Source organism: Manis javanica, chromosome 3 (genome assembly GCF_040802235.1).
Source record: "Manis javanica isolate MJ-LG chromosome 3, MJ_LKY, whole genome shotgun sequence".
NCBI lineage: Eukaryota > Metazoa > Chordata > Mammalia > Pholidota > Manidae > Manis > Manis javanica.
The window spans coordinates 114,309,303-114,320,493 of NC_133158.1; the positions used below are offsets into that span (position 1 = coordinate 114,309,303).

Sequence of the window (11,191 nt, forward strand, 5' to 3'; positions counted from 1 at the left end):
GGCAGGGGTTAGGGGAGGGGAGACCCCGGGAGGACGGCCAGCCCGGGGAAGCTGGCAAGGAAGAGGGCAGTTACCATTCAAATAAAAATGCGTAGTCCCCATGCGGAGAGATGGCGGAGAGGTGATAGGAATTTCCTCCTCTGTAACTGTGGCAAATTCTCATCCCCTGCATTTACTTTTCAACATTCCTTTCCCATAATTTCACCTACATTACTTTGTCTTTGCATTTGGACTTGACTCATTGTTCTTTTCGTGACCGCGTTTGGTTGGTCCCTTCAGACGACAGTAATTGGACCCCTACTTTGCCGGACACCTCTAAGCACCGCAGAAAGAGCGAGAGCGATTCAGAGGTGAAGAGGGGGCCCTGGTCCTCAAGGTTCTGATGTTCACAGAGGCCGCCAGCCAAGTGGAGGGCCTTCAGCCCAGGGCTGTAAGCAGCCCAGAGCACACACTGAGGTGGGGCCTGCTCTGCTGCACCAACTTGTCCCATCTTCACAGCTACCTTAGGAGGAATGTGCCATTGTTATGTCATTTTACAGATGGTGAAACTGAGGCCCAGAGAGGGTAAGTGACTCGCCTGAGATGACTCAGAAAGTCAAAGGCTGAGCCAGGATTTGAACCCAAGCAGAATGGCCCTAGAACCTGTGCATATCCTCTAAATTTTCCTGACTCTCTAGAACAGTGAGCAGTGGGAGGGCAGCAGCCAGGACAACTAACTAATCCTGCTTGGGAAAGTCGGAGTGGGTTTCTGGGGGAGGGGCTGTTATTAGGGATGGGGCTTGAAGAGAAGGTGTTGACAAGACAGACATGATGGTAGAGAAAGGCAGTTTTACACAGAAAGAACTAATGTGGCCTCGGGTTCTCAGGACCAGCACCTTTCACCTTCCATTTTGTGTTCCTTGTCCCAGGAATGGGAGAGCGCAAGTGCAGAGCCTTTCCGTGCAGGCCCCCCTTCCCGTGCAGGCCCCCCCTTCCCAGCCACAGCCTTGATCTGGAAGGCTCTGTCTTCAGCTACTGAAATCCCAGGAGCTCCCAGGTCTTCACAATGTCATCCCCTCCTAAAAGCTTTCCTGGGCTGTTCCTTATCTCCCTGCTGATGACTGAAAGCAATCCTTTCTTCTTTGTTCCTCCCTCACACTTACCTATATGCAGTAAATCTCCTCGGTTTGGGCTCCATCTGTTTTTATTACTAGATCACGAGCTCCCAGAGGGCACTGGTCTGTTCGTTTCCACTTTACCTACTTCTTCCCCAGGCCTGGTTTAAGCTCCCACACAAAGGAGGTTCTTAGTACCGGCATGTGGTGAGTAAGGGGAAGAGTAGGGACGCTGCTGATCTCAGAGATACCTGCTATCCCTCAATGGATTTCATAAGCAAGCAATGTAAAAATGAAGATGATGTGTATCCCCACCATTGGACGTCTGGACCACCCTCTGCCAAGAGAGCACAAAGGCAGTGTCACCCAAGCCTGGAGTGTCTTGAAGTCCCTGCAGACTGGGAGCAGGATTAGTCCTGGGGCCTTGGGCATAGCAGGAAGTCTTGTTGCCCCAGTTATGGGGAAAGGGCTACAACGCCAGGAGCCAGGCAGGTCATTGCATGATCCTTCACGCTTTCAGTGAGGCATTCCACTGGGCCAGTGGCACTGTGTGGACGGACATTTGACTCCATAGCATATGGTATCAACTATGAGCACCTGTCAGCACCACTGATCAGGTCAGAACTGTGTCTTGTTCTTTGCTGTATTTTTATTTGTTCAGAATTAGCCTTTTAAAAATTTAATTGGAAAAGTAATACATGCACATGATTTAAAAATTAAAATGATTCAAAAGGGTATACAATGAAAGTTGTGCCTCCAATCATCAACTCCCTAACTCATCATTTCCCTCTCCAGGAGCAACCATCATTGAGTTTCTTTCCCAGAGATGCCATATGTACACATGCACAATATTTTTGTAACTCTTGTGGTGACCTAATAAGGTTGCTGTGAACATACTCAACACATTTGTGGGTGATGGTGACATTGTTAAGGTTCAGTGAACTTGAGAGCTGGAGAACTTGCACATTCTGAATGATGTTTAGTAATAAAAACTGTGTAGTGATAAAATCTGGATATGTCAAATACTACCTGGTGAAAGATTGGTCTGGTCAAGGGTAGTGGAAAAAGGATCTAAGGAGACATGGTTGGCCGCAGACTCAATATGGATAGCAAATATTAGGACATTTTGGCAAACACCAGTATGCTTTCAGGGTGTATCATAAGGAATATAGCTAATGGCGATCAGCAAATTATTTACTGGATTGGACTCTCATTAAAGTATTTGTAAATGTCCTGTCATTTGTTGGTTACTCTGCTATACATTGGTAAGAGGAAGACTCACTGAGATAAATAAAGTAACTTTTCATTGAATAACGAGGACCAAAATGCACTCCTATAACATTAAAATAAAAGATACCCTCAATAGACTCCTTGTCTAAGTAGTGTCATCTAATCTAAAGATGGAAAGGAGAAAAGGTGACTTAATTATTCAAGTGCTTGGCAAAGTAAGCTGAGTGCCCCAGGTCTCACTGCCTGAGGACAGATGACTTCTTTGTGGTCCCATACCCTAAGGTTGCCCACAGGGAAGGATTTCCAGCCCTATCCAAGTAGTCCCAGAAGTCTTTGGGACCTCTTCCTGCTGGCTGCTTGGCTCCTGCTGGGCACCTCCAGGGACACTGGAGCCAGACCTCTGGGGAGTGAGGAAGGTTTTTTGCTCTTCACCTTTCCTGTGTGATGCTCCCATGTGCTAAGCTCTGCTGTCTGCTCAGATTTCCTGCAAAACTTCAACATAGTGGTCTTGGTTTTTCCATATGGTCCTGCTGCTCTTGATGTCCAATACATGTTTGGCCAAGGGATTCTCAGAATTAATTGCTCTTGTCCAGTGAACAGGGCTGTCCTTCTGGGTCAACCTAGGTCTCTTGGTCTCCTTTCCCACAGAATGAGCTCCCTCCCAGGAGGCTCCCGGCATCTCAGGCAGTTGTCAGACATGCTCAGACATGTTAGAACTCCAGCTCAGGTTCACACTAGGACCTCAGTTCCCCCTAATAATAACTAGCAAGTGCTCTGTTTTGATGAAAGATTCTGATGAATTGTTGTATAAAGGAAGGCCAAACAAGAGGCCGTGAATATAAACAGTAGCACAAAGCGTTTTCATGAGCGCAAAGGAAGGATTTCTTGCATCAGGACGATAACAAGGAATGTTCTTTTTCTTCCTAGGGAAAAGCCAATGAATGGTCTTTCTCGAACATTCAGGAATAGGAGTCCTTGTTCTCCCCAAGCTGAGCCCTTGATATTCCTGAGGTGGACTGAGATGTTCCACCTTTAAAATCGAATAGTAGTGGCCTGTTCCCCAATTCAGGTAATGTAATTTTTCCATGTAAATTTTTTCTACACATTTTTCTTAAGTCTTAAACCTTTTGCACCTGCAGGCAACAAAACTAATGAACAAGTAGTAAACAGATATGAACTGGAAAGCTTGAAAACCACCAATCATGCTGAGTTGCTTTTTTCAGAGAACACGTGTGCTTGTGGTTTTATACTGCCTGCCCATAATGTAGCTGTTTTTTCTGCTATTAAAATTATTCCTAGTTCATGGATGGAATGAAACAGCCCATTATTCCAGGGTTTTCCCGGAAGAGCCTCATGTTTCAGGAAGCACACCACCACTTTTTGTTCTCTTCCACCTTAGTACACTTGAGCTATTGTGGACTCTTGAGTATTAGTTCCCTTTCTCCCTTCTCCCCTCCCTCTGCTGTTTCCCTTCATGGCCCAGACTGCCTCCCAACTTCTGCCAGGCTAAAGATAACCTCTCCTTCTGGGATATCACCCACAGGCTAAATTTACTCTCAGGGGTGAGTTGGGGCTACCCTGACCAGAGATTCCAGGCAAGCATTTCAGCACCTGCAGCTCTGCAATGTTTTAAAAAATGATGGAAGGAGATTGGGAAGGAGGAGGAAGGAGAGATGGGAGAGGGTGGGAAGGAAGGACTCAGAGAGAGATCAACAGAAAGCTGGCAAAGGGGCATCAGGGATAGGACACACTGGGACAACAGCTTAAGCTGAGTTAGTCTGAGGGATTTGACTGCCCCCAGGAAAGATTCCTATTTTGTCAGTTATAATGTTACTGTAATACAACCCCCAGAGGGAAAAGCCCAGGCTAATCAGGGCTCAAGAAGTCAGTGGACTTGATGTACAGAATGGGGTATTTAATTTTATGATGTGGCTATGGGTTACGTGAGAGACTAATAAAAGAACTCCATAAAATGTGGCTTGTAGCAATGGGGTTGCAGCCTCTGCCAGAGGGTCACCCTGCTCAGAAGTGGTTTTAGAGCGTGGCTGGTATCAAGCTGGTATGCACGAGGATGATCATGATGGTTCTGAAACTGTTGAAAGCCTTCTGTGCCAGTTGTGAAAGAGCTGCTGCTTTTAGCTTCCTAGGTACTCCCCTGGCTTCACTGGCTGCCCACCCCTTCTCCAGGGCCTCCCCAGGATCCAGCAGCCAAATGCAGAGAGCCTGCAGATCCTGTTCTACACCATGGCTCCATATCACATTGTTTCTCAGTGGCAGGTGCTCATACAGTGTTGCTTGTGAAATACTTACAATGTCACCAGTCTTACAGCATGTTTTCCCAGGGATTGGGGCTGTCAGATGCCTGTGGAAAGGACCAGGAATTCAGTTCCTTAACACTGTCCTGCACAGATCCCAGGCCAGTCCAGGGTGCCCAAAGGAGGCTTTCTTAAATATTGCCTGTTTCTCCCCTGGTTGCTGCAAGGAGACACCCTGCCATTCCTTGAATCATATTTGGCTGTCTCAAAGGGGAGTTTTAATAAGCATAGGAATGATTTCAGGGTTAAAGAATATTTTTGAAAGAAAGAGACAAGTTCCCATAAGTTTTCCCAACCAGGAATTGGCAGTTGCCATAAAATTTGAATTGGAAGGATACGTAGGGAACATCTGGTCTCTTTTCACAGCCAGCATGGGACCCTTCTATATCAGCCCCTTCTAGATCATGTCTATTGACCGGAACTCAGCTCTCTGAAAGAAGCCTCCTGAATGTACCAACAGGAGCTGAAATCTTCCTAAACAAATCGAAGTGTGAATCCTTTTTGTTGAGCTGAAATCTTCATATATATCTCAAAGTGTGGTCCCTCACTTAGGTGGAATTGCTAGTCCAAAGATAGCCCCAAAGCAAGAAATGCCATCTCACATGTCTTGTACAAGTGAGCTGAGAGGTCATGCAATCACTCACACATTCAACCAGCATTCACCGAGTGGCCGCTAAGTGTCAGATATTGTGCCTAGCACTGAAGATTCAGCAGTAACCCGGGAATGGTTTTGCTCTGAGAGACTGTCTAGTCCGCTGGGGCCAGGACTAGACAGCTAGGGAGACAAGGGGAGTCAAGGGTAGCTGAGCTTCTCTTCTGAACCCCATTTCAGGCCTGGGTCCGTCTTTGGTCCATTCTTCAGTAAGAAACTTCTGTTTTCCTTTGCCCCCACAGGTTGCTAATAGCCTGGCAAGTCCACGGAGAGCCTGGAGCTCTCAAGATCGGCTCTCATGTGCAGACACTGAGACAAAGAGGCCAGGGGCTATTTGCCATCTCCTTCCTCACACTCTCTGGAAATGCTTGTGAGCAGCAAACAACATTTTATGATGTACTTTGCTGCATTAACAATTGAACAGAATAATTCTGTTACCTCTCATAAACTAGAAATAGTAGACAATCTGGATAAAAAGAAAGACAATAAAAATCATTTATAAATTCATCATCTACAGATGACAATCTGGTGTTGTCCATGCAGACTTTTTTCCTCAGTGTATTTCGTATTTCTGTGGCTAGGGGAGATACATACACGCATACATACACGCACATAAGCATTTTGTCCTCTGCCTTTTTTACCCAGTTATTTTCTCAATGAGCACAATTTTAAAGTAAACCCAGTTATTCAAAAATATTTATTTCATTAATAAATACAACTTTGAGAGACATCCCCAAAGAAACCAGTAGAGAGCAAAGGGTGTAGTCATCTCAGAAGTAAATTAGGCTTTTGCCAGGGACAGCAAATCAAGTTTGTTCTTATTTATATGAAGAGATTGGGGGTGGAGTGGAGAATTCTGTAAGATGGTGCCCTTGGTCCCAGCTCCAAGCTAGTACTTCTGGTGAGGCCACCCCTGGGAATGACCAAGGCAGTGCCTGGAGTGGGGAACACAAGCATGGCTCTGTCAGAGACCTGGGGAAGGGGGCTAGAGCAAGGCTCTCTCCCCTTTAGCCAGAGAGCTGGGGATGAGGCTCTAGCTGTGGTGGGCCTGGGGCTACATCAGCATTCCTGAGTAGGTCTCCCTGTCCCACAGAGTTGCAGCTGAACCTGGGGGGACCGCAGAGCCGAAAGTCTTCCTTTCTCCTGGTGCCTTGATCATACTGACTACCTATATGTAACTATTTAAAGGACTGCCGTCACCTAAGGAACCCCCAGAAGCTGACCCTGAGCTTTTGATAAAGAAAACAGATAAAGGAAACTGTGCACTTAAGGGGGCTCAAGAGGCACAGAGAGGGAGAAGGGGAACTCAAAGAACAGCCCTTCAAGGGAATAAGTAACCCTGCTGGGATGGACAGCTGAAGCAGAAGTAACTAGGGCATTAACACACAGTGACCAAAAAAGAGGGAACCGAAACATATTTTTAACTGAAATACTCATTAGATGAATTAAAACAGAATTTTGACTTAGGGGATCAAGGGCAAGAATATCCCAAACATAGAACAAAAATACAAAGAGATGGAAATCATGAGGCCAAAATAAGAGACTAAGAATGCAGACCCGGGAGACCTCAAATGTCAATAATAGGAGTTCCAGGAGGAGAAAAATAAACAGAGAAAGGGGAGGGACTAATTAGACAAATGACAGAAGATAATTGTCCCTGAGTGAGAAAAGACCTGGATCTGAGATTTAAAAAGAAGAACTTGTGGGGTCAGCTCGGACTGAAAGCCACATACTTAAGCCCATCCAGATAAAATTCTTGCCCCGCAGGTGTAAAGAGAACCTCTTGCCCCTTCAGTACAAAGAGGAAAACATGAATTACAAAGGAAAGGAAAGAGGTGGGTGTCACATTTCACATGTATGATCATGGGAACTTGGAGATGTCTATAAAATACTAGAGCCACTCAGAATACTTCTTGATGGTCAGGATAAAAAATAAAAAGTATTACTAAACATCCGTCTGAGAAAAACACTCTGTAAAGAACCTTAAGTACATGAAACAATGAACTGAAACAGATGAACTTAAGATAGGAGAAGAAGAAAGAAGTTGGTGGTGGGCCTCTGTCTTTGTCTCTTTCTCCCTGTGCCCCTCTCTCTCCTCTGTTTCTGTCTCTCCTGTCTCTGTCCCTCTGTCTCTGTCTCTGTCTCTATCTCTCTCAGGAACTTGCAACAAAGGCCTCAGCTGAACCCAAGGGGGAACTTCGGAGCTGGTGTTTTCCTGAACTGGACCTTTTCCAGGGCAGCCCTGAACAGTAGGTGCACAGAGGGTGCTCCTACCGAAGGGAGCAGACTAGGGTGTGGCAGTTTCCTTCAGCGTCAGGCAATTTCTGATTTCTGGAGAGGAAGAGAGACTTCATGGGAGCTGTGAGCAGCCAACAGACCTTCAGCTGCAGTCTGGGGCTTGGGGTGGATTGGGGCAGCACACCTAGCGTCCTCCACAAAGCGTGCATGGTGCCATGTATGTGAAATTATATGTATATACTATGTAGATGTAGGTGCCATGGCATGCTGGGAAATGTTTAATAATCAGGTCTTGGGGTTAGGGGATGGAGCTCTGGTTTGTAACTTCTGCTGGTTTTTGTGGTATAAATAATCCTATCATGGTTGATATCCATTTACCAAGGTGATATCACTGAACATAGCTGAGGTAAGATGCACACAACTGCCTCTCCTGAGCTGGTGCAAGGTGGCTCCTGGTGGGGAGGGGGCAGGGCAGGAGGAGCAGTCACAGCATCTGGGGGCTTGTTCAGGGGGAGTGCGCAGACACTGGAGTTTTCTCTCCATTGACCTGATTTGCTTTTTTGGTCACTTTTCTATCTGTCGTCCCACAGTCCCCTTCCCTTCCCATCCCCTCCCCATTCACCCCAGTAAGTTGTATTCTTTGCAGGTAGTATTCCAGAAGGAATCCCATGAACAATTTCTTGTCTTTGCTGAAGTCCCAGTGACTATCAGAATAATAGTGCTGTTTCTTGGTGGGTGGCTCTGAGAATGAAGGTGAGGGGGCATGGAGTGGCTGGCAAACCTCTGCAAAGGGCCAGTCGGTAAGTATGTTTGGCTTGCAGAATACATGGTCTCTGCTGCTACTAGGAATCCCCCCGCAGGACACAGCTTGCTGACCCCTCTGCCTATGATACCACTGGATCATAAACTCTACCTCTCTCAGTGTTAATTATGGCTATTTCACAGTGCCCAGAGGAAAGAACCCTTTGACTCTAAACATTCAGACCATGAATTCAGAGGAGAGGTTTAGGCTTGGGGAAGGTTTTGTTCTTCCACTGACTTTGTGAATATAGCTTACCTAGGAATATTTTTTAACTTCTCTTTCTCCAGGGTTAATAAAGGAAGGAAGAGAGAACCGCTGGATTAAAAAACAAAAGCCCCCCCAAGCCCCCAAATCCAATTTTACTAACAAACCCCTTTATTTATCAGGACCTGTTAATTCTGGATTTGGAAAAAGACACCTGAGAAGGAGGCAGGCGCTCACTACTGCATTTTCTCTGAAGAAAGATAAAGAGATTAACAGAGTAAGCCAGGTGGGGCAGGCAGAGCCTTTTGGAAATTAAACTCTTCTTCAGCTTTCTAGAAAGTGAATTACTTGAATGTTAATATGACATTCATGGGTTTTCTATTTATAAAAGTGGATCAGGTAGGACCTTTTGGGGGCAACATTTGGTGAACACCACAAGCTTGTTGGTATGGATTCTAAGCTACAGTTTTCCAAATACATTTGGGGCAAGTCTCTTTTCTCCTGGCTTCAAGTTTTTCATCTTAAAATGAATACTTTAGATTTCTTGGACAGCTTTATGAATTTCTTCAGCTTCTATGAATTTGTGTTGGTATATTCCTGAATTTCACTCAAACAATTAAGCTTGTCTACTAAAAGGAAATGGCTTGTCTCCTGACCACTTCTTGCCCTGTAACTTTACAAGGTTGACAGCATGGGAGGCCAATTCTATTTTGGTTTCCAGTTGTGTTGGAATGTGTATGTGCGTGCGTGTTTTTTGGTGATGAGAGAGTTATTTTCTAATAGAAAGTCCTTGCCTTATCATTACTGTGTTGATTATCATGTGACCAGGAAGCTCAGAACTGAACTAAGTGTCCAGACAAGCCCACCTTGGTATGTTGCGATTATCTTTCAGTAATTTTTCCTCTTTTCTGATTCACAGATTTCTGTGGGATTTGATGGAAGCAAAGAGGAGCCCCCCCAGGAAGCATTCATACCTGCCAACAAACCAAATGCACAGAATGGGGTTTGATCTTCCCTTCTGGAAATCTTCAACTACCACATTTGATGTTTTATATGACTTTCTGGCCCCCCAAATGCTGATGGACATAGGACTTCAATACACAGAGGAGAGGCTGACATGAGATGGATGGGTTTGTTTGTTTGCTTTAATACAGACAGAAGAGATAGTGCTTTCTGAGAAGAGTATTTCCCCAGGAATGTATCTCAGCTTCGTCCTGGAGAATAAGAGGAAAAGCCCTAGGCCGACTTGAAGCCTGGGTTTTATCACTAGCTACTGCTCAACTGGCAGCATCTCCTCTTGCTTCAGTGGGCCTCCATTTCCCTACCTGTACACTGAGCCTGCTACACAGGATGGTGGGAGATTAAGTGCAAGGCTCTGTGTTGAAGTGCTGGCTACACTCTAAAGTGTGGGGCTGATGAAGGGATCAGGTAGGACTTGGTCTTCAGGATCCACTGTAATCAGCCCTCAGATTAAAGCATGACCAAGGGATGGACATGCAGAGCCCATCGCCTTGCCTTATACATCAATTGCCACTTGCTAATGACCCGACAGCCCTGTGTCTCCATTTGCTTCTTGCTGCTCCAGAAAAAAGATAAACATTTAGGGAGGCTCCAACATGGCTTGAAAAGAGCATGCAGAAACCACCAGGCCAGTGAGGCCATGGGCCTTATGTCTGGGATGCCCCCGAGAAATGCCTGTATTTCCTTCCCTCCCCATCCTCCACACCTGCACACAGGTAGCCCCTCCTTTAAGCTCCAGTGCAGATACCAGCCCCTCTATGGACCCTTCCTTGACTGTTTTTTTCTCTTCCTCAGGCCACAGGATTCACATCTGTCTGATTCCAGTAGCATTTACTGCTTGTTCTGTTCATCTGTTAATAAAGTTAATTAAATCATTTATTGAGCACCTACTATGTGGAAGGCATTGTGCTGATCATAATCCTACATTGCCTCAAAATCTTGTTTATCAGTTGTTCCTCTCTGTATGTGTTGTACATCTTAGTGAATGGAACCATTTGTAGTACATGCATCCTTCCCCCATCTAGCACATCGGAGTTTACAGCTAACTGTCCATGCATTAGTCAATCCACAGCCTGCTAGAGCTCTGCTATAACATGGTAGTGAGTTGAATACATAACTTTAAAAGTTATACATGTCAAGTTATAAAAGCTTGGAAAAATATAAAGTATAAATTTACCTATAATACTGTAATCTTACCATCCAGAGACAACTGCTATTGATATTTTGGTATATTTCATTTTAACATTCTTTTGTCTATCTTTTGTCTATCTAGGATATTTACCTAATTGGATACCTAATCATATGTGCAAAGTTTTATACCACACATTTTCCCTTGCCATTAACAATTTTGAGAATATAATTGAAATAGCTATATAATATTCCATTGGTGAACTATCATTTATCAATTTCCTTAATAGGCATTTGGGCTACTGTCAATTTTTTCAGTATTACAAAAATTACTGTAATGAGAATTTTATACATATGTCTGTATATCTACATGCCTACATATCATATCATTTCCCTTCAATGTATTTATGGAATTTAAATTACTATCCAAAAAATATGGAACTTCTAAAATGGTAAATTTATATTACCAAATTGCTGTGAGAAGGTTTTTCTTCTCTAATCCCATCAG

At 44.8% G+C, this 11,191-nt stretch overlaps 1 long non-coding RNA gene across 3 annotated transcripts in view; it reads left to right on the forward strand.

Moving 5' to 3' along the window:
* Positions 1–10,430, forward strand: part of LOC108405441 (uncharacterized) — a 62,861-nt gene extending 52,431 nt beyond the window's left edge. Inside the window, exons 7-9 of one of the 3 annotated variants that reach the window (XR_012129287.1) lie at positions 3,252–3,393; positions 8,718–8,812; positions 9,455–10,430. This is a non-coding gene — a long non-coding RNA (uncharacterized lncRNA). Of the gene's footprint in view, positions 1–3,251; positions 3,394–5,533; positions 5,918–8,717; positions 8,813–9,454 lie in introns of those variants that run through there. The other 2 variants (XR_012129286.1, XR_001855178.3) reach the window with 2 other exon arrangements.
* The last annotated feature ends 761 nt before the right edge of the window (positions 10,431–11,191 follow it).